This window comes from Lactuca saligna, chromosome 4 (genome assembly GCF_052625555.1).
Source record: "Lactuca saligna cultivar CGN05327 chromosome 4, ASM5262555v1, whole genome shotgun sequence".
Taxonomy (NCBI): domain Eukaryota; kingdom Viridiplantae; phylum Streptophyta; class Magnoliopsida; order Asterales; family Asteraceae; genus Lactuca; species Lactuca saligna.
The window spans coordinates 75795073-75818090 of NC_136420.1; positions in this window are offsets into that span (position 1 = coordinate 75795073).

The following is a 23018-nucleotide window of genomic DNA, read 5'->3' on the forward strand; positions in this document are numbered from 1 at the left end:
AGAGTCCGTGGTCGTCATCTATACTCCGCTAGATGACTGGATCAACAACAACAACATCGAGGCCTCTCATCATTTTATCACACATCACCTATTACATCTACCCATGTTTTACCCCAACATTTTCGTAGATATAAAATACATATACAGTTTAAATCATTGAAAACATGTATAACAACGTTCATCTAGCATAGATAGCAAGTATTCAGATAATATGCACACATAGCACGTAATTTATATAAAATACTTCATATCTATGTGTAAGTTGAAGGTAACTATGCACTCACCGGAAAAGGTGGTGATTCCGAACTCAGACAGCGCTTCGCTTCTTAAAAAGAATTTTTTTTTCTTCGACGAAACCTAGTATTATTACCACTAGAGTTTAGTTTATTATTCGTCGAGACTAATTAATAGTCTAGCTATTATTATTATTATTATTATATAAGCGTCAAAAAAATACTTATATAACCCATAATAATAGCCCAAGTATTTATTATAAGTTCCTAATAACGTTACTATAATTAAATAAAAGTTATATTAAAAATAGCGTAGGCGTAGCTCACTTACAGCGGGTTTTATAGAAAACCAGGCTTTGCTTGGAGCAGCGTTCCCGAGCTGAAAAGCTCTTCTTCTCGGAGCCTTTGAGCACTCCGGGGCTTCCGCCTCGTGCTAGGGAGGTTCCTTAGGCTTTTCGGGGGATTTCGGGGCTAGAGAGAGGTTCTAGAGAGAGAGAGAGAGTAAAGAGAAGAAAGAATGGGAAAGGTGTGAAGAAAATGAGGGTGGGAGAGGTGGTATTTATAGGGTGAAATGTGGCTGAACTTGGTGCCACATGTCACCATCTAGTGGCAAGCCTTGGGGAGAAAGCGATGGCCAAGATTGTGCCACATCACCCATTTTCGCACAGCACACTTCCGACTTCTAAAATCCGTAACTTTCACATACGACCTCCGTTTTTGACATTCTTTATATCCACGCGTAGGTAATAATAAGATCTACAACTTTCATTTTGACACCGTCAGCTAATTCTCGACCGATCTTAAATTTAACAGTACAAGGAGATTATACTGTTAAACGTCTGCGTAAAATTAATAACTTCTACATACGGACTCTGTTTTTGTCTGTATTTTTACCGTTGATTTCCTATTAATGAGATCTTCAACTCTCATTTACGTTGCGTAAGCCAAAAACCGCTCGAACTAAAATTCGAGTTTCAGGCCGTGCACTGCTAAGCCGAATCTTAGAAAAATCATAACTTCTTCATATGAAGTCAGATTTGGGCGTTCTTTTTATCGATGTTCTTAGTTTAACATATTCTACGACTTTTGTTTAGATTGCTAAGGCTAAAAAGTCTTCTATCGTAAATTCACTATTTACGTTTCCCGGTGTCGTGCCGGTTTTGTCGTAAAACTTCGGCGGGCCATAACTTCTTCTTTATAGCTCGGATTTCGGCATTCTTTACATGCACGGAAACCTTGAGACATATTCTACAACTTTATGTAGAGATATCGGGATTATCTCACACTTTAATTTTGACGCTCATTTTTATTCTTTATTAATTATACATTTATAATTAAATAATAAACACATAAACACACATAATTCACATAATACTCAAATATTTCATATTTATTACTTCAAAAAGAGTTACAATAGTTGACCTAGACTATTACATTGACAAAAATGCTTAGCCCTGAAAACCCGGGCGTTACAGTCGCCCTATGCGAGGCATCCGACCCGCCCGTCCGACCCGCAGTCCCATCCGACCCGACTGCCTGAGCCGTCCCATCCGAGGCCGAGGCAGTCGAGGCTTCGGTCACGCATGACGTACGCGTACGCGCTGCGTACGAGCGTATGCCCCACGTACGAGGCCTCTCAGGCCCCCTATAAATAGCATGCGAGGGTTCCCGGGAAAATGGCCCATTCTCTCTCCTTTTTCTTGCGTTTTACCTCGTTTTCCGTGCTCGCACTACCCCGAAGCCCTGGTCATTTTGTGCAAGTCCCGAAGGTCGATTTTATTCCCGAGGAATCCCGAGATTTCCGAGAAAAATCCATTTCCCGAGACAAAACTCTGCCCGGTTTTCCATCTTGCTATCTTCAAGCTTTCAAGTGAGTTCATACCCCTTTCAAACACACTTTAAATACATTTAAATGCTTTTATACTCTTTTAGGGGGGGAATACAAGTAAACATACGGTTATTATCGTGTATTTTATAAAGTTTCACTTCACTTATTTTATCGAATAAATTACTTGGAACTTATTTCTATTATGGAAAACTCTTGTCATACTTTGTGTGCATTAGACTTATACAAAGTATATAATGATTTCAAAGTACCCTTCATTGTTAAGTCGGTTTATACATTCTAAAAACTTATGATTTTGCTTTGTCAAACATTGTAAAAAGGGATAAACTTTGCATACAAAACTATCACTTTAATACAGGCTTAGTTGAGAATCCATGAGACGTGTATATCTTCAAACGTTACTTTTCTTTATTAGAAAGTAATGCTGCAAGTCCTGTCTATAACCAGAGTCTCCCGTTCGGAGAACGTGTCAAATGTGTATAGATCTATACTGGAAGTCATGATCCCACGCCCTGACTGTTAGCTACAGTCCGTCTTTTGGGGTGACAGTTGTCATAACGCTGCGACACCTGAAGAACGTCGTTACAGGCATATTATGTTTAGTATGGTTATAAAACTCATCGGATATACAATTATTATGGTATTATGCTTTTATGAACGAGTAGCTATTAAAACTATTCTTCATCTAACAAATGCGATCTTCGTATAGTTTTATTATATAAAACTATGACACAACTTTTGAGAACGTCGGTTTCTTGCAAATTTTAGGTCTTAGAGACTGCCATTTATGTTAGGAAAATAAGGGTTTCTCTTGCATACAAACCAAACAACTAATAGGAAAATAAGGGATTTTCCGGGTGCAATTATTTACAACTTATAACACGAACATTCATATGCATTTCATACTTTTATAAGAAAATAAGGGTTTTTCTTGGAAAACACAACAACTCGTATCTCAACCATTAGGGAAAATATGGGATTTTCTGGATCTAATACCTTCACTTTCAACACAACAAATCACAACTCTTTGCATTTGAAATGCTGCGTTTTCTGGAAAACATACACCCATTTTGGAATGGCATCCAATTTTTCTAAACTACTTATGAACTCACCAACTTAATTGTTGACACTTTTTCTTTGAAATAACTTGTATTCTCAGGGAACCGCTAAGCAGGTTTGGGGATCAACTTTTGGGATTAATGCGCTGGCGTTAATTACTTCTTTTGAATGATGTTTATGTATTTATCTTTTGAACATGTAATGAATACAACTATGTAAACATCTTGGAAACTTTAATATATATGGTGGTGTGTACTTTCCTTTCTATGAACTGTTATGATACTGAATATGATGTCCTCCGCCCCCGAACGTTTCCGCCGTTCTGGTTTGGGGGTGTGACAGATAGTTTCGGAGCCTAAAGTTCCATTTAAGAGGTTCGAGAATAAACTTGAGAAGAAAACTATCATGAATCAAATCCGAAATAAACAAAGCAACATATCCACAAAGGATAAGAACTTAAAAGATAATAGGATCAATGTTTTTCAAATTACAAAGAAAGATAGCACCAGCTTGATTAATAGATCTTATTTAGTTGATGTCCTCAAATGGATGCAAATAAATTTTGGTTCCTAAATCTCTTTGATTTTTGGAGGTGATACGTGACGAGTAGTTTGACTTCGAATGGTACATAGACAGTGGCTACTCACATCACATGATAGGAAGAAAAGGAAGAACTGTGAGAATTCAGAGCTTTGAAGGATGGAGGGAAAGTAAAGTACAATAAAAAATCCATTGGTGAAATAAAAGGATACAAAATGATCAAAAATGGAGAATATTCAATTCACAAGGTCGCGTACGTAAAAGGCTTACAACACAACCTTATAAGTGTTTCCCAATTAGTTGTTGGAACGGGATTGAAAGTTTCATTCGACGATGAAGGATGAAAGGTAATTGTGAAGAATTCAAAAAATATGATGTTGATCTCTAAGATAAAAGGCGAGATGTATCCACTAAATCTAAACCCCATCAAAGGGAAGCCTGTGATCTGCCTACTTACGAAAGCTTCTTCTGATGATAGGTGGCTATGGCACCGAAGTCTTTAGCATCTCAATTTCAAAGACATCACCAAGCTTGCTCTTGGTGATCATGTGCGAGGGCTTCCTTTATTGAAGTTTGATAAAGAACATCTTTGTGCAGCCTGAGAAATGGAGAAGCAAAGCTGGAAGACTCATTCAACAATTGTGATTACAAAAGTCATAGAACCACTTGAACTCTTGCATATAGACCTTTGTGGTCGTTCTACAATTGTAAGTAGTGGTGGTAACAGATACTTATTCGTAATTGTAGATGATTTTTTCCAGATTCACTTGGGTGCATTTTCTTAAATAGAAATCTGAAGCCACTACCAAACTCAAGGATTTTATAAAGCAGATTGATCTACAACTACGAAAGCTGGTTCGCAACATTCGCAGTGACAACAGGTTGGAATTCAAAAACCAAGTGTTTGAAGAATTTTTAACTGTGAAAGGAGTAACTCAAAATTTTTTTGGCTCCTTATACTCCTCAACAGAATCAGTTCATTGAAAGATCTGTCTTTTTGTGAAGTAGCGAGAACCATGCTATCATTCGTTAATCTGCCACTCTACTTCTGGGTAGAAGCTATCGGCACAGCTTGTTTCATGCAAAACCAATCTTTCCTAAATAAAAGATTTTCTATTACCCCTTATGAAATTATTAATAATCAAACCCTAATGTTAAGGTTTTCAATATCTTTGGTTCCGGGTGCTTCATGTTTAAATCTAAGGAACAAAGGAACAAATTCGATGCGAAAGTTGACGAAGGTATTTTCTTGGAGTATTCTTTAACATCGAAGGGATATCGGATTCTAAATAAAAGATGAAAGAGAATCGAAGAGACCTACTATGTCACCTTTGATGACACTTATCTTAAAAAGTATCAAAAGGTCGATTCGCATTTATTAGAAATCTTTCCCATGAAAAATCCAATGATAATTCCACTTTCTAGCCTTTATGAGGAGTTCATGAACTTATTCGGTGAGCTAGAAAAGGAAATATCCTTCGAATCCAAAGAAGCAGAGAACAAGGAAGATGAACTGAAGAAAATCAATGATGATGTTGCAAAAGATATGGAACACGAACATCCCACTCCGAAAGACTCTGAAATTCCATCAGAAGGTGCGAATGCTACACCGAAGGGGGAGGGTTTTACTTCAACCTCCACGCCAAGTACACCTCTTCTGGGGGAACATTCATCTCCTCAAGTAACTCAAGAACCAATACTCCAGGGGTAGGGTTCATCTCCTCAAGGAACAGAAACCATCATTCGAGGGGGAGAATGAAAATACGAATAATGATTCAGATGTGCAATCAGAATTTGAGGATGTAAACGCTGAACTGGACCCATCTTATAATCCAAATTACCCTCCTTTGACCAAATAGACTAGAGATCATCCAAAAACACAGGTTATAGGAGAATCGTCTTAAGGAGTTCTTAAGTGAGCACAAGAAAAGGCAAAGAAGACTACAATATTCTCTAAAGTGGAGTATTGCATGTTCAATTCGTTTATCTCCAAAACTGGACCTAAAAATTTTCAAATTGCTCTTGATCATTTTGAGTGGGTGCAAGCAATATAGGAGGAGATCAATGAGTTCGAACGAAACAAGGTTTGAAGACTGATTCCTACTCCGAAAGATGCATATGGTGTTGGTCTACAATGGGTGTTTTGTAACAAGCTGGATAAATAAGGAAATGTGATACGAAATAAGGCCCGGCTAGTTGGTAAGGGATGTTGCCAGGAAGAAGGTATAGATTACGAAGAATCCTTCGCACCACTTGAAAGGCTGGAATCAGTTCACATTTTCTTGGCATAAGTTGCACATAAGAACTTTGAAGTATATCAGATGGACGTTAAGTGTGCTTTTCTAAACGTGGAACTGGAAGAGACAGTTTATGTGGAACAAACTTCTAGGGTTCGTTAACAAAAAATATCCCAATCACCATTACATTAGGGACAAAGTGGTTTATGGTATGAAGCAAGCTTCGAGAGTCTGGAACGAAAATCTTAACGCTTTTTAAAACATGCTAAATTAAACAAGGATCGGATGACCTAACCTTCTTTCACGAGAAATATGGTGACCATTTGGTGATTGTCCAAATTTACATTAATGGCATCATCTTTTGATCTACTAATCCATTCTTAACTGCTGAGTTGAAAATTTGATGGAAACTAAGTTTGAGATGAGCTCCATGGGTCCTGTTAACTTTTTCCTTGGTTTGAACATAAGATAGAGTTAGGAAGGCATCTTTATCAACCAGGAGACTTACTCGAATACCTTACTTTCTATGTTTGGAATGATGGGTGATTCGAAGGGGAAGGTTCCAATAACATTCAGAACAAAACTATTACCATCTCTGGACAAGCCAACTGCTGTGTTACACCCCAAAACTGGAATGACGGAAACGTTCGGGGGCGGAGGACGTCATGTTTAGTATCACAAGACATGTATCATAGTAAGCAAAGTAATGAACAACCATTTCATTAGAAAGAAGGTGTTTACAATGTGTGTGTTCATAAAACATAGAGTACATAAGCAAATAACAAAACAAGACTTGGAGTTATACTGCTCCATCTTCTAAATTCCTAGCGCGTGTTTATCAACAATTAAGCTGGTGAGTTCATAAGATTTTAGTGGTGTGAGTAAGCTGTAGAAAGTTGTTGTAAAATGTAGTAATTTGTAAATTTTGTAAGTTGTAAGTTATGTTTAGAAAAGTTCACCTGTTCCTCCAGAAAATCCTATGTTTCCTGCTTTGGTGGAAGATAAGTAAAAATGACTCTACAATCCTTTCTATCAGTACTAAGTGGATACAAGTTATATAAAACTCAGAGTAAACAAGCAATCCATTATGTGTATCTGCCCTAAGCCCATAACCAAACAAGGAACAAGGAATGAGGCAGATGACACATATCCCATTGGTTGTTAGATCCATATGGTATATAATCTTGGTGTATTCCCTTGGTATTCACAGAGTTAACTGTAATAGTTCCTTTATAATTTATGACAAGATTCTTTAAGAAAACCCTTATTTCTTATAATAAAATAGTAACCATAGTGGTTCCTTCTATAATCACTTAGTTTATACTAGTTATATATAATCTAATATTGAACAGGTAGTTAATTGTGTGAATTTGCCCTAAGGCCACAACCAAACAAGGAACATGGAATGACGCGGAAGGAACACATGCAACTACCTATTGGATATTAATTCTATATATAACCTTTGATGTATAAACTAAGGTATTATAGAGTTAACTACCTAAGGTCCTTTAAAATGATGGTTTAATAAAATGGATTAAACCCTTTACTGGTAAGTTTCTAGTTTTGTATATCCAAAGTTCTGATTTGAAAATTATGTTTTGTACTAGAAAACTGTGCATTGAATTAGTGTCCTATGACCTGACCCATACCTGGTACCCCTTATGATGACTTAATGTATACGGAGCATATATATATATATATATATATATATATATATATATATATATATATATATATATATATATATATATATATATAACTAATACCAAATGGATAAAAGGCTGGGTGAATCCGCTCTAAGCCCACAACCAAACAAGGAACAAGAAATGAAGCAGAAAGCACACATCCTATTACCTATAAGATATTATTAATAAATATCTCTTGATGTATACATTAAGGAATCATAAGGTTAGCATTATGGTCCCTTTCTACTAAATGTACTAGACCCAACTATTCTGTTTTTCCCTTGAAAATATGTAAGTTTTTCCGTAGTTTATAACTATCTTCACTCGAAAATAGTTGCATTAACTTTCAAGTGGAACTGTCACTTTCTGAAAGTAATAGGAAAATATAAGTACTCAGTTGTCTTATGAATTGACATTCTGACGTACTAAGTATCTTAAAACATATTTATTTTATTAAGGTCATAATGTGAAGGTAGTTCCCATACTAAACGCTCTCCCTGTCAAAGGATTCTAGGAACCAAACGCGACTTCAGAAAACGAGTTGCTTGGTCATGTAACTTCACACTAAGGTTAGATGATATTGTATACCCAATGTGTTAGTGATTCATTGGTATAATTAGATCCTGTAGTTGTCTCATGCTATAGCACCTTATTATGGTTGTTCTGTGATAGTATCTTAGTATGTTCTTTCTGTTACCGTGTATTGTATCTTCCTCCCTGTTTTCTTTATTGTGTGTTCTCTTATGTTATCGTGAATTGTATCTAGTATCAACTGAACCTCCAAACTCTACCCATTATAGTTTACTAATGTTTAGTTGACCTATTATTGTAAAGACTCATTTTACTACTAAGTTATGCTTGTACTTTATAAATGGAGTTTTGTTAAGTCAAAAAGTAACATAACTTTAAAAGAGTTTTTGATATGTTTTAATCACTTATTAAAGACATAAGAAACCTTTTGAAAGATGTTTATAACAAATAATTACATAATTATCAATTATTTTTAACTTGTATTCCACCCCTTAAAAGCACAATTTAAATGATTGATTTTGGGGTATGAGCTCACCTGATGTGGGTAAATCAAACAAATACACGTGTAAGGATGAGAAGCTCCACGAATGAACTCCCGAGACTTAATGAGTCGTAAATGACATATAACAGAATATATTGATATAAATATAGCATTTAGAAGCAACCGAATGCAAGGAAACACTTTGATCAAGTGTTGGAATCACATGTGGTAGAACTAAGGGGAGTGTACGACCACTTTGATGAGTGTGCGACCGCACACTCATGGTAAAGAGTGCACAAAATTGTTTTCCAAGGGTAGGGAGGCTTGTAGGACAATTACTCTTCAAGTGGTGAAGCTGGAATGCACTTTGAAGGCCCCTTTAAGGGTGTTTTGAGGAATGTATTGCCACACATGGGTGTGCGGCCGCACTCACCATATGATCATAAATTATGGGAATTTTTAAGAGATTAAACTAGTGTTAAAAAAGTATTAAGCAATAGCGAAAGAGTACTTACGTTCTTGAAGATCTAGACTGAAAATCGGATGCTAGTTAAGAGAGAAATCGAATTCTAGACTTTGGAGGGTGAAAAGGAATGAAAGGAGGCTGATATCTATACTTATACATGTGAGTGTGCTGATAAGAGAGGGGTGTGCGGGCATACACTCCTTATGTTGGAGTGTAAGGCTCAATTTTGTTGCTTTACGTGTACGCGATGTGCTGAGCTTTGAACCTTTGAACAAACTCTAAACAAGGCTAAATGATAGTAGGAACGAGTCTGACACTCAGTTGAGTTGACTGCTAGACTTATAGAAATTTTTTTTCGGGTTGTCACATCAAATCCCCGTTAGATGGAATTTCGTCCCGAAATTAGCTTTCTTACAGTACTACTGGAGTTGCGCTCCTCTGATTTGCAGAATGCTCACTCGTAGACCTGGCAATTCTGCCCTAGTGTTCATGATTGGACTCATATTCGGTCCATCTATCATTACCTCATGTATACAAGTCGTATATAATTAGGATTAGTAAGATGGTCGGATCTGTGACTTTGCCCTAGGTCCACAACCAAACAAGGAACATGAGATAGGGTAGAAACACATATACTAGATCTGCGTAATCATAATCATATATCACCCTCGCGGATACACTGAATAGTGATAGGTGGGCTGTATTCGTCCTTATGCTCTGTGCTCGAACTTGGTCTGCTGGACAAGTGGTATTTCGTGACGGTCTGTGGACATCTGACAATAAGGCTTCGGAGGACAAAATACCCTTTGCACGAGTACTTCGGGGTTTAGAATACGAAAGATAAAATTGAGGTTTAAGTCGGACTGTCGATACGAATGATGAAGGTTTCGAGAACTTGACGATCGAGGCGATAGAAACGTATGAACTTAGTATGGTGAGGACCATGTCAACTCATGACAAATGATAGTAACAGACTCTTTATTGAACAAAGTTTTGGCTGGTTTGAAAGAAACGTCTGTTATACAATGATGTAATGTTAGTATGTTTCACAATGTATTCTTTGTAAATGTTCTAGTGCTTTCATTTTTTCCCCTGATTGTAAAACTTCTATGTATCGTACCACTATGTGCGAGTACATACAATGAAAGTGTTTTGATAACTAATGTCGATACTTTATACTACAATCCTACTTGGTACTAGTACGATCGCCTGTTATATACAAGTTATGAATAATTAAGATAAATAAGATAGTGGACTGAGTAACTCTGCCTCAAATCCACAACCAAACAAGGAACATGAATTAAGGCCGACTCACTCACTCTCAGTCTGCAACATCTTGGCTAGGCAAAACCCTGATGTATATGCTAAGCCATCATAGCTTCTCTGAACGGATCTTTTAGTTCTCTTGGATATTGTGATCTATTTCAATACGAGAGTTATTATAATTACTTTTTAAGTGGTTTTCCCCAAGTTTTAATCCTATATAAATGTAAATTAATTTATTTTTAAAGTAATTACTATTTCGAAAACGTATCGTTGCTCGCTGGCGACTCCGGGGTTGATTTTCCTGCGATCATCATCAAAATGCGTCCATCTGTGCCTGAGTTCTTCAGTATCGGCCAGTCCCTCTGGCAGTGTCCAGTCTCGCAACAGCCATAGTCGGCTTGATTTTAATCAACTCTAGGGATTTGTGAGATCAGTTGAGCTGGTGACCTGCAGAAACGGACTGTGTGCCCCTTTCTCTGGCAGTTCAGACACTGCATTTCCCAGCATACCCCGGTGTGGTGATAGTTTCACTTCCCACATTTCAAAAGGCTTCCGGCATATCGACTGGCATGTGCTAGAGCAGCAGGCATTGTAGCGGCGTACATAGTACTCATTTGTTTCTCTTGTGGGGGTTCCTGTGTTGTTCGCTTCTTCTTCATCTTATTCCCCTACTTCCTATTATAGTGATTTCCCTTTGATGGCTCGGGAACTGGGACTTCCACTCCATGGTGGACTCCCTGGTCGATGAGGCGCTGGGCCAAGCATTTCGCACGATCGAATGTGGCTGGGTTATAAGACAACACATCTCCTTGGGTAGTGGCAGTTAGACCCCAGATGTACCTTTCTATCTTCTTACGCTATGGAGTAACCATCTCAGGGCATAGTGCTGCCAGGTCGCAAAACCTGTCAGTGTAGGTCACTAAGTCTGAGCCAACCATATTGAGCTCCCATAGCTCTTGTTCCAGCTTTTGTACTTCGCCCCTTGGGCAGAATTCTTCCAGCATCATCTCTTTTAGGTTCTCCCAAACCATTGAGTTACCCAATGATAGAGTTAGTGACTTAACATGGGTATTCCACCATGTTAGGGCTCTGCCGATGAAGGTGCAGGCAGCAAACTTCACTTTGCTCCTTTTTGGGCATGAACAGATTGCGAAGACCGAATCTATTTTCTCGAACCATCGCATCATAGCGATGATTCCTCTATTTCCATTGAAGGATTTGGGTTTGCAGCTCATGACATCTTTATACGAACACTCCCATGGGTGTTCGTGGGTATCTCTGTGGTTGGTTGATTGAGCACCGCTATAAGATCCACTGATACCATTTGCGTGAATTTGGGTTAGCACGACTATGTTGCTACTGTTACCACTGCCTGGAAAGCAGCTAGGTCGAACTGTGGTGGTGGATTCTCTGTCGTGCTGTTGACTATGCGTTTCATTAGCCTACCGCAAGGCATCTTTTGCTAAGGATAAAAATATGAGATGAGATAAGTCTATAGCAGTGGAGATAAGCCGAAAGCTGAAAGACAAGGTTATCTTAGTTCTGAATGTATCGGGTCCTGACTTCCACATGGTTCTGGAAACGATTCATAAAAGAGTTTATACCGAATAAAGTTTATGAATGAGAGAGGCTATCCTCGAATGAATATGTGTTACCTGAATAACTGTTACCAGTTGTATGTAAAGGAAATAATCCTAACACATACGGTGAGTAGTGTTCCTACTAACTCATTAAGTTAACCAAGATTATTAGTTATTAGTGTGATGCATATGACGTTCCGGTTACTTCGGCTGATCCCTCCTTGAGAACTTCTTTTGAACTTGCTCTTCTTCCTTCTTGACTCTTTTGCCGACTACTATGAGGAAGTGGTTACATCTATCTGGTTTTGTCGTGCGAGAATGGGAGTGTCTAAAGAATCTACGAGATTAAAGTTAACTTTATAGGGTGATCCTTACAAAGTCTTTCTATAATCGTACAATACATACAAGTTGTATGTGATTTAAGATTAAATAGACCTTCGAATAAGTGATCCTACTGCAAAACCACAACCAAACAAGGAACATGTAGTGAAGCCTAGATCACAAATTCTACGTCTATAAAATCTCAATTATATAAAACATTGGAAGTATATGTTGCAAGATTATAGACCTATCTATAAGGGTCTTTTAAGTTATCACATTAGTTATTTATATAGTGCTGAAAATACTCCTATAGTATTTTAATGTAATGTACTTAGTATGTTTCAAACTTGTTATCGTGTTATACTATCATATAATACTCCTATGGTATTCTAACTTTCATGTTCTAATCTAGAGATCCTTTGTATAGAGTTAGGTAAGTTTTAACACCATTGCAACACTACATCACTCCCAAGCACATGTCAGTCGCATCTCAAATGAATATAGTTGATCAGGCTATATTGATCTCAGATACAATTACATAACTGCCCAGGTTTGACCTCAATATGCCACCCTTAAATACTTAAGTTCTATTCTTCTTATGATATTTGTTCTAGTAAGTACATGTATAAGCAAGTCGGTATATTTTTATAACTTATTGTTATATTTTTAAAATATATTATTATCCAGGGAACTTAAGCCCCATTGTATTTATAGTTGTATATCTTTTATCGGTTGATATACTTAGTTCACTATAAACAATGTTGTGATACCAATCTGTCACACCCCAAAACTGGAATGGCGGAAACGTTCAGGGGCGGAGGATGTCATGTTTAGTATCATAAGACAAGTATCATAGTAAGTAAAGTAATGGACAACTATTTCATTAGAAAGAAAGTTTTTACAATGTGTGTGTTCACAAAACATAGAGTACATAAGCAAATAACAAAACAAGACTTGGACCTATATTGCTCCATCTTTTGAATTCCCAGTGCGAGTAACTGTCCACTAGTTCCCTAATTAGGGAGCGGATGGAGCTGGTTCTATGGATTCAATGGTGAAGGGAACTAAAGTGGTCATTTATGAGAAGATTATTCGAGATGTACTTAATTTTGATGATGTTACTGCATTTTAAATTGCGTACCATATTAATCAAGTGAAGCAAGTCCTTGAGAAAATGTGATATGAAGGAACCTACCCTCCTACCCTTAAGAAGCTGCTACCACCTTACTGGATGTTTTTGGCACACTATTTTATAAGTTGCATTTCTAGAAATAAGAGTGGACTTGATCAGGTTAGTCAGACTGCAACCCAACCATTGTTGCATTAACAATGAATTGGGATTACAACTTTTTCAAATTATGTTTTTGGAGAAATGAAAAGTAATCTCCAAGGGAAGTAGAAGGATTTTTTTTAATGTATCTCAGGTTTCTTCAGGTGATTTTGAATGAAAGATATCCCCAGATCGAGAGATCTTCTGATACCTTGGATATGAAAGCTTTGTGTCCTAACACTTTTGGGCTCATGAAGCAATCAAGACAAGCTACCAAAGTCGTTTTTCAATGATTAAAAGAGTTTGTTAAATTTGGAAAGTTTGCTGAGATAGAAGGTGTTTAAACTTCAAGTGCTCAAATTGTTGTTGTAGCCGAAGAGCACGTGGTGCCATCAAGACCAAATCTCAGTTCTTCATTTGAAGTTTCTGATGATGATGATGATGATGATGAGAGTGATAGTGATGCCGATGGTATGGATTTTCGTATGTTTGTGCCGACGAAGGAGCCAGTGAATGTGGCTGTGATTTCTCCAGCTGAGACAGAAAAGGAAATGAAGATTTTTAAGAAACAAAACGACCCTATGCCCGAACAGATGGAAATTCTTATTGACAAATTACAGTCAACTACAAGGAATCCTCTCCAAGCAGTTTCTGTTACTTCTGAGTCTCCATCTGGGAGTGATAAAGACAATTCAAAAGCCTCTCTGCTGCCACGAAAGCAAAAACATAGAGATCCAAGGTCGAGAGTACTTTTTTACTAAATCAGTACAGCAACCTTTTCAGATGGTTAAGTCCACTCAAGTTACTCATAATGTTCAAAGACTGATTATTGAGCCCACTTAAGTTATTCAAGATGTTCAAAGCCTAATCATTGAAGCAACCCCGGTTCAAGAAGATGTTCATAGTCAAATGGCTAATGAGAAACCATTTGATTCTAAACATAACATGCCGTATCGATGGCTTCATAAAGAAATTTAGATTGATATCGTATAAAATCCATAGTATTGGGACTTACAAATTACCACTGCGGTTTATGGTTATACAATTTCTGTGTGTATGATCTTAAATTCGTTATCAACAAGAATTGAATGAAACCCAAAATCCAAGACATATTTATGAATTTATGGTGAATAATTTAAATATTCTAGCTTTTTACCAAGGAATTAACAAATGATCACCTTCGTGGTTTGTACCTGTTTTTTTTTTTTTTTTTTTTTTTTTTTTTTTTTTTTTGCGATCTTGATGAAATGTTCTAGTCCTAAGATGTTTCTTCCTAATAGATCTAGTTTTTTTTTTTTTTTCTTGAGGTTTCTATACGTATTCCTGTCACTTGAAATAATTCCCAAGCGTACTTGTTCTTATGACTACACTGTTCAAACAACTACTTCATACGAATGTTCAGACTTATGTTGAGTTTCAGACTTAGTTGAAGAAGAAGCCACCTCTTTCGCCTAACTAAATGAAGACTTTCACTGTTTCTCCATAAACAAATGATTGTAATTCAATGGGAGACTACACATGCTTTTCAAAGTCTCTCTTCACTGTGAAGAAGAGATCGTTGCCTAGGATCCATCTACTTTATGTCTTCAATGACATCACTAGAATCACTAAGAAAACTTGATTTATTTCTTTATCTTTGGCATACTCTTGCACAAAGATCTTTATGATTTTCAAACATCTAGTTCGTTGTCGTACTGGTAACTTTCAAGTTTGGAATACTGTAAATGGTGATCAATTGCGAATGTATAAAGCTACAAAAGTCAGTATCTGAAAGGATGATTCTAAGGGATAAGATTTGGAATGAGGCGTGTGCAATTTGAAACTATTCCTGACATCACGCCAACAGTTGTGCCGCCTGACGCATGCGTGCTACAAGTCAGCCTGTTTGCGCTTTTTCGATAAATTTTTCTTGGTATTGAAGTGTCAAACGTTTCTTTTCTCTCTCCTGGCATACGATATAAAATGTTTTTACCTATTCATTTTTCATTACCACTCTCAAAGACCCCTTCTGTTGCAGAGAAAATGGCACAATCATCGATTCTTAACCTCAAGGCAAACCAAAATCTTATTCTGGAGCTTGACCTGACCGAATATGATGGATTTCTTCAACCACTCATCGAGTGTCTCTGATATTCCCCACTGTTCATCGCTCTCACCAAATCTGAAATCGTTCCCTTGGTTCATCTGTCCATGGCGTACTCGACTTCAAGTTATCAAAGAAGGTGAGGAGTTGATTTCATTTAAAATCTTCAACAAGAAAACGAAAATCATCAAATCCCAGTTTCGTATCCTGCTAGGACTTCCTCAAAGTCCCAACCAAGTTGACCCTGAGACCGTCTCCAACTCTTCTATCTTGGAGATGTTTTATCAGGTGGGATACAAGGATGTTTGGACTGCTGTTTCAAAGTTCAAGAAGCCTAATTTTCCACCGATGTGGAATGGGTTGTTTACCCTTATCTTCAAGAGTTTTTCAGAGAGGGTTACTGGCTCTGATTGTGTGAACAAACTTTTCATGACGATTATGTATGATATCTTCTCTATAATCAACCTTGATTATGGTTCTGTTGTTACACTCTAAATTTTCAAATAAAAATTTCATTTTTAAATCAACACAAAAACATAGTTTAACATGTCTCAAACCTAACTTGTAATTGTTTCAAACAAAAAACAGTAGATTGTTTGTCATTATCCAAGAATCCTCAAAGCACAAATCAACTACTTGGTGTGTATAGTCATGCCGACGCCTTCCCGCAATCCTAAGATGTACCTGAAACACATTTCACACAACACTGTAAGCACAAAGCTTAGTAAGTTCCCCAAAATATAACACACAAATAATTGGCCTCTCATGGCTATAACTCGATAAGGATCCTCTGGTCACGTGTCTCAGTGAAGACCCTCCGGTCTTATAGCTCGGTTTGGACCCTCTAGTCATGTATCTGAGTGAAGACCCTCTGATCTCACAACTCAATTTGGACCCTCTGATCCTAACTCAATAAGGCACAAAATAGTATACAACATAAATCAGGAAGACATATTGCATAATATCACATAACTCAGTATAGGCACATAAGACCCTCTAGTCAATAACTCAAATAAGACCCTCTAGTCACACATTATTACCACTGAGATAAGTATAGTGAGAAGACATACATTGTAAGTAAAGAAAGGATGTATCGTACTCAATGGTCAGTCTAGAATCCGCCTGAAAATGGGCGCTAGAACAGAACAAATGCCTGATCTAAAGTCTCCTCCTTGTTCCAGGCCCTTAAGTCGTCAAGTTTCTGGGAATCGGGATGATAAAATTCTCCCCCACTAGAAACAGACTCCACCCTCAAATTCATTCTCTGGAAATAGCTTTGGGTACTGCACACGCATCTCAGACTTCGGCTGCTAAGTCGACTCGGATCCCCTTCGATGCTGCCACTGAACCTTAACCTAGGGTACCTCATTATTCCTCAAGACCTTCACCTTCTTATCCAAAATCGCCACCAACTTCTCAATGTAATTCAGTTCATCATCAAACTAAATGTCCTATAAAGGGACCATTGTCGTCTCATTGGCTACACACTTCCTCAGCTGGGATACATGGAAGGTGTTATAAATCTGGGTCACCTCTGCAGGAAACTCTAAGCGATAAGCTACCTTACCTACTCACGCAATAAAACTAAAAGTACTAATGTATCTAAGGCCTAGCTTGCCCCGCTTCTTGAATCAGATCACCCCTTTCCATGGGGATAACTTCAGGAGGACAAAATCGCTGACCTGGAACTCTAGCTCGGAACGTCTCCAGTCTAAGTAACTCTTCTAAAGACTTTGCTCCGTTAGCAATCTCTGTCTAACCTTCTGGATTCGCTCTGTCGTCTTGAGCACTATCTCAGTGCTCCCCATCATTCTCTGCCCGAACTCCCCCCAACAGATGGTTGTCTGACACCTCCTCCCATATAAAAGCTCAAAGGGACGAATCCCGATACTAGAGTGATGACTTTTGTTGTATGAAAACTTCTCCAAGTGCAGGTAGGTGTCCCAACTCCCACGGAAGTCCATAACACATGCGCGTAGCATGTCCGTGAATGTTTGAATCATCCGATCGTTCTGCCCATCTGTCTGTAGGTGGTATGCGGTGCTGAAATGTAGCCGGGTACACAACTCCTCATGAAATTTCTTCCAGAACCTGGAAGTAAAACGTACATCACGATCTGACACTATCAATATTGGTATCCCATGCCGTGCCACCACCTCTTGAACATAGACCTTGACCAATTTCTCTATAGAAGAGCTCTCACATATAGCCAGGAAGTGAGCACTCTTCGTCAACCAATCTACAATCACCCATATCACATCGACACCCCTCACAGTCTTTGGTAACTTGGTAAGAAATTCCATGGAGATCTATTCCCACTTCCACATGAGAATCTCCAAAGGCTGTAACTAGTAGTGGGAACGCTGGTGCTCTGCCTTGACCTAAGGCCAGGTCAATCATCTCTTGACTATCCATGCCACATCTATCTTCATACAGGGCCACCAAGAATCCTTTATCAATTCTAAATACATCTTGGTGGCCCTAGAGTGGATCAAGAATCTTGATCTACGAGCCTCATCCATCAAAGTACATTGGGTTCCACCCGTATATGGCACCCATATCCACCCATAGAAGGTCATAAGCCCCTATCTATCAACCTCAAACTCCAAAATCAGCCCGAGCAACCACTCTGTCTTACAGTTATCTGGTCTCAAGAACACAGCTTGGGCCACTCGGATGGATGCATCACAGTAGACTATGAAAGTCCTCTACTCCCTCCGGACGGGCTAACACTGGTGCTTCTCAAAATCTCTGGCAAAGAGTCTCGAATGATGCCTACTACTCAGGCCCCTAAGTAAAGATAACCCTATTCCTGGTCAATCCGGTGAGAGGAATAGAAATCTTGGAGAAATCTCAAATAAACCACTGATAGTATCCTGCCAGACCTAGAAAACTCCTGATCTCGGATGGGGACCTCGGCACCCCCCACCACATAACAACCTTAATTTTGGTCGGCTAGACTAAAATCCCATTCTGATTAATGAGTTGTCCCAAAAACTAGACCTTTCATAACCATAAATCATACTTGGAGAATTTGGCATAAAGCCTCTCCACCCTCAACACTCCAAGTATCTCCCGAAGGTTCTCCTTGTGTTGTTCCCTAGAACTCGAGTGCACCAAAATATCATCAATGAACACGATCACCGACCGATCCAATATGGGCCGACACACCCGGTTCATGAGGTCCATGAACGCTTCCAGTGTATTGGTAAGACCGAAAGGCATAACCACAAACTCGTAATGCCCATAACGAGTCTGAAAGGTCGTCTTCTGGATATCCTCCTCACAGACTCTCATCTGATGATACCTACATCTCAAATCAATCTTGGATAACCAAGATGCCCCTGTAATTGATCAAAAAAATCTTCAATCCTTGGTACTGGATCACGGTTATTGACCGTTGGCTTGTTCAACTCCCGGTAGCCTATGCACATCCGGTGTGAACCATCATTTATTTGACAAAAGGATTGTCGCTCCCCATGATGAGCTACTCGGTCTAATAAAACCCTTCCACGAACTGCGAGGATAACTCCTGCATCTCTTAGGAGGAACACTCGACAATTCCTTGAGGAAAACATCTGGGAACTCACATACCACTGAAACATCGGACACAAAACTCGGCCAGTCTATGACAACCCATGTATCTATTACACATGCTTAAAGCCCATGCATCCATGCTATAGACTCTACCTTACCTTGGCGGTAGAGCAAAAAGTTGATTCCAACCTAGTTCCCTCGCCATAGACAGTAAGAACTCGCCCACTAGGTTCTTGTATGGTCACCATTTTATGCTTGCAGTCAATCATGACTCCAAACCGGCAAAACCCATCCATGCCCACTATGATACAAACATCTCCCATCGCTATCGGCACTAGATCTATCAGAAACTCAGCACCTAAAATCTCTAAAACACATACCTGGAATACAATAGTGGAAAAAACCACATGCTAGTTAGCTATAGAAACCCTCATCGGTCGACTCAAAACCTCGCGTCTAACACTAATGTGATGAATAAAGGATAAATACATGGAAGATCGACTCGCACCAAGTCAAATAACACAAAGGCAGGCACAAAATTCACAAGAAAAGTAACTATATGAAACACAGTATACGCATAAAAAATCTCAAAATCACTTGAATAAGGAGATACGTACTAGCAACTACGTCACGTGCTACGCGAACCTCCTCCATAGTTAGCTGGAAAGCCCTCCCACAAGCTCTCGGAGCCTTTGCCTTCCCCGACCGACCATCAGTAACGCGTAAACTAGTAGGAGCAGAAGCTTGAGTTGGTCCCTAAGTGAGCTGAGGACACTCGGCCTTCCGGCGGACTGTCGAGTTGTAATGAAAGCAAACGGAAAATCCATTGGGTAGTCCTTCATCATATGCCCCTCCTAGCCACATTTGTAGCAAATCCGTGGTCAGTAATATCCCTCATGGCTCTTGCTGTACTTGCCACAAGTGTGGCCCTTCTGGCCTCCTACTCTCGCATCAGCGGGCTTAGCCCACTTCGTCACCGGCTACAACTGCATTGGTCTCCTATCTGTCCCTTGAGACTCTCCCTCATCTTTGGTCTAAATCTCCATATTAATCTCTCTCTCCTCCTTGCATTGGTCTGTAACTCAACCAATGTCCAATATGATGAGTTCGGAAAAAACTCCCAAATATCTATCCTCAAAATGCTTAAGCACTGGCTCACACATGCCTGCTTCGTAGACACGTGCTCAGGGCATAACATCTCCCTCTCATGAAACATCATCATAATCTCTGTTACTGTTTTCGTCTTCAGATTGAGAGACAGAAACTCATGGGCCAGTCATTCCCTTTCAACCTGGGGAATGTACTCATCTCAGAATAGCTTGTTAAACTTCTCCCAAGTCACTAGAGCATGGTTTGCAGGACTAAAGTCAGTTGTCACAAACTTCCACTAATCCTTCGCTCCCAAGTGAAGCTGGATCAATGCAAACCGAACTCTTAATTGCTTTGGGCATAAAGAAGTATAGATACACCCATCGATTTAAGAAATCCATCTCATTTCAGAAATCAAGTCTTGGGTTCCGTTAAACTCTGGTGGCTTCGTGTTGCTGAACTCTCGAAACAACAACGAATCACCCCATGTGGTCTCGTAGTTGCAAGGTTTGCATTGGTTGTGGCATCAACTACCTCTTTGACAATAGCATATCGCTCGTCAAAATTCTCAATCAACATGGTCTTAATAGACCCGAACATCTCTGGAATGGCCTCCCTGATAGATATGGCCACCCCTTCAACAATGATCATGCAGATATCCTCGTCACTGGTACTACCACCCCTGCGTATGTTGCAAGTAATCACCATAGTCTCTCTGAAACAAAAACATAGAAATCATTAGGAACTGGCTAAAGAGAACACTCAATTACCCACCCCTACATGCCCCTTAGTATCCTAAGGTTCTTAATTGGGTCGCATGCAGATCCGGCGCTTTCAATAGTATAGGCCCAATACTACATTCCACACCAACTTGTAGTCACCCCAAGTCCTCCTAGAATCCTAATTCACAAATACTCTATCCGTCACGGATATCAAACTACTCTCTCAGTAGATTCCTCAAACGAACACCAAGGTATCTCTCCTAGATTAATCTTTAACTCAAAACTCTCTATAAAAGATTCATGCCATGTACCCCTACTCAGCACACATATAGAGCAATTAACAGATAACGTCAATCAATAGTATCCCCCTGGTCTAAGGCATCATGAATCAGGAAACTCTAGCTCAAAATTCCTGAAATACCTAGCCTATCATCTATCATGTAGCTCTAATATCTCATAAGTATCTCATCTCGTAATATAAACAAGTAAGGGTATTTTGGGAAATCACCGTTCGGGCTATGGCTGATTGTACACACTGCTTCATCTCGTTTCCTCTTAAAATCTTTTGCTAGGTTATAAAATCATTTCTTTGTAGAAAAACTCCTCAAATGCTCATTTTGAGTCTAGACATACCCAAGGGTACATCCGAATCCCTCAAACCAAGGCTCTGATACCAACTTGTAACACTAAATTTTCAAATAAAATTTTCATTTTTAAATTAACACAAAACACACTTTAGCATTTCTCAAACCCAATTTGTAACTTTTTCAAACACAAAACAGTAGATTGTTTGTCATTATCCTTGAATCCTCAAAACACAAATCAACTAGCTGGTGTGTACAATCATGTTGGCACCTTCCTGCGATCATGAGATGTACCTGAAAGACATTTCACACAACATTGTAAGCATAAAGCTTAGTGAGTTCCCCAAAATACCACACCCAAATAATTAGCCTCTCAATGCTATAACTCGATAAGGATCCTCCGTTCATTTGTCTAAGTGAAGACCCTCCGGTCTCACAGCTTGGGTTCGACCCTCTAGACTTACAACTCAGCTTGGACCCTATGGTCCTAACTCAATAAGGCACATAATAATATACAACATAAATCACAAAGACAAAATGCATAATATCACATAAATTAGTATAGGAGCATAAGACCCTCCGGTTAATAACTCAAATAAGACCCTCCGGTCACACAATATTACCACTCAAGGTTGTAGAACTCTTTGCTCGGTACCTGTTCGGCCGACTACCGAGTAGCGAGTACTCGGGAGTACTCGCGAGTACTCGAGGATACTCGGATTGGTTAATACATGTAGAAATATTTTTTGGGGAAATTATATATGTCAAAATTATAAGTTAAAACCATAAGTTGATTGAAATATATAACAAAATTAGATAAATGTGAATACATAAAAACTGAAAAACACATAATGATCTCACTTCGTAAGTAATTATTGAAAATTTAAGATATATATATATATATATGTAGTAATAATCACATGTGTGTGTGTTAAATAATAAATCATTAAGTATATTATACATATTAATCACTGAGTTGATCGAGTTTTACAACATTGTTCCGTTCAGTAAGGGGCCGATCGGGGAGTACACGGTATTTTGTAACTCGCCTTGGTAAGGGGCCGAGTAGCGAGTACTTGGAGGAGTAATCGGCCAAGTCGGTGAGTTTTACAACACTTGTATAGTGAGAAGTCTCACCTCGCAAGTAATGCAAGTGTGTCTCGTACTTAACGGTCGGTATAGACTCCACCTCCGAATGGCTACTACAATAGAATAAATGTTGGATCCAAAGTCTCCTCTTGTTCCAAGCCCATAAATCTTCAAGTTTCTGGGAGTCAGGATGTTACATCTTTGCTTTGCACTCAACTAGTCCAAAGTACCATTTCGACTAGATGACATTGTAAGATTTCTTGTGCTCGCTTCTGGACTATAGTGGTTCAAAGGGCCATTAATCGACTTAACATCCTAGCTCTCGGAGGTTCATGTATGGCTACTATTCAGATCTTCCACACCAAGAACATAATCTTGGTTGCTATTTCATGATTTTCA